The sequence below is a fragment of the Theobroma cacao genome, chromosome 3 (genome assembly GCF_000208745.1).
Source record: "Theobroma cacao cultivar B97-61/B2 chromosome 3, Criollo_cocoa_genome_V2, whole genome shotgun sequence".
Taxonomy (NCBI): domain Eukaryota; kingdom Viridiplantae; phylum Streptophyta; class Magnoliopsida; order Malvales; family Malvaceae; genus Theobroma; species Theobroma cacao.
The window spans coordinates 11542592-11544659 of NC_030852.1; the positions used below are offsets into that span (position 1 = coordinate 11542592).

At 36.7% G+C, this 2068-nt stretch overlaps 1 pseudogene; it reads left to right on the forward strand.

Annotated features, from left to right (window-relative positions):
- LOC108661139 lies at positions 203-1077 on the forward strand (annotated as a pseudogene).

Genomic DNA, 2068 nt, shown 5'->3' on the forward strand with positions numbered 1-2068 from the left:
CGGTCATGGCTCAAAAATTAGGCTGTGACAGCTTCACCGTTGCCATTCTTTAGATTATGGAGGACACTTTGGAGGAACAAGGACTACTGCGAAAGTCCTCCAATCAGGTCTGTATTGACTTACATTATTTAAGGATGCTCAAAATTTTGTTTTGCATTGTGACAGGTGCTAAAGAGTGGGTAATATCTCAAGGCAACATGAGATGCCTCTCAATAACATCCTTGAGAAAGAAATTTTTGATGTATGGGGTATTGACTTCATGGGTCCATTCATATCTTCATACAACAACAAATACATCTTGCTTGTCATAGATTATGTCTCCAAATGGGTTGAAGCAGTAGCTTTTCCTCATAATGATTCAAAGGTGGTGATGAATTTCAACAAGAAGAATATTTTCACTCGATTTGGCACTTCAAGGGCAATTATTAGTGATGAAGGAAGTCACTTTTGCAACAAGTACTTTGATGTGCTTCTAGCAAACTATGGAGTTAAACACAAGGTTGCAACTGCGTACCATCCTCAAACTAGTGGCCAAGCGAAAGTATCAAATAAAGAAATCAAGAGGATTTTGGAGAAAACAGTGTGTCCCACAAGAAAAGATTGGGCAAGAAGATTGGATGATGCACTGTGGGCATATAGGACTGCTTACAAGACCCCAATTGGCATGTCTTCATATAAGTTGGTCTTTGGCAAAGCTTGTCACTTACCGGTGGAACTTGAACACAATGCTTATTGGGCTGTGAAGAAGTTAAATTTTGATTTACAAGCAACAGGTGAGCAAATATTGTTGTAATTAAATGAACTTGATGAATTTTGCCTTCAAGCTTAGAGAATGCCAAACTCTATAAAGAGAAAACAAAGCAATGGCATGATAAGAAGATAGTGGAAAGAAGCTTTGAGACGAGATAATCAGTGTTGCTCTATAATTCTTGCTTGAAATTATTTCTAGGAAAGCTCAAATCAAGGTGGTCTGGTCCTTTCATTGTCAATGAGGTATTTCCACACGGAGTAATCGAAGTTAGGGGGACAGATGGTCAAAAATTTAAAGTCAATGGACAAAGAATGAACCATTATTAGAGAGGCGAAATTAATCGTCAAACGTCCCTAATACACTTGCTTGACATGGACTAGAGTCCAAGTCAGTCCAGTCAAAGACTATAAATGAAGCACTTCTTGGAAGGCAACTTAAGCTCCTCAACCTTACTTATTCTCATTTTGATTTTATTTCATGCTTTTTAATTTATTTCTTTTAATCTATTTTTTTTATGTTTCTTTTTGCACGTAATTGGTTTAAAAAAATCAAAAAAATAAAAAAATCAAAGCCCCAGCCCTCAAATTGAGTGTCGTAACCCTGAAATGAGGCAAATAAGAGACTGAAACAAAATGTTTCAGCACCACGGCCCTCAAAATGAGCGCCGCAACGCTGAACAAAGGGCTACCAATAGAATGTTTGAGCATCGCGGTGCTGAAGCCCGAAGCGTAATGCTTCGGGTTTGAATAAGTGAGAGTCGCGGCCCTCACTAGATCGGGGCCCAGCCTCAACCCTATAAAAACCCTTCTTTTTTGTTTCTTCTTCTTCTCCAGCCGCTATCTCCCTCTCTTCTCTCAAATATTTTGTTCTTTTTTTTCCTCACATACATATATATTAAAAAAAAAAGCTAGTTGCATATTTTTCTTTTCTTCTTCCTCTACAATTTCTACTTTTTTTTCATACTTGTTTTTTTTTTTTTGTCTTACATTCAATCCTCCCTCAAGGTGAGTTCTCTCTCTCTCTACCACATATGTGATTTTTATAGTGAGAAAAATTATGGTGTGCCAGTAAGATAACTATAAAATTTTATGATTTTTGCACATTGAATGAGTCCATTGTGTAAGTTTATTAATGGGTTTTCCTACTCCTTCATGGTTTATGCTTGGAGTGCAAAAAATTTTCATGATTAGTGCCAAATTCTTGTTACCCATATAATGGATTCATGGATTTTTTGTTTGCTGCAAATATAATTGTTAAATGATTTTTTGATGTGAGTAGATGATGGGTTTGATTACTTTTTTATGCTTGGTTGGGCAA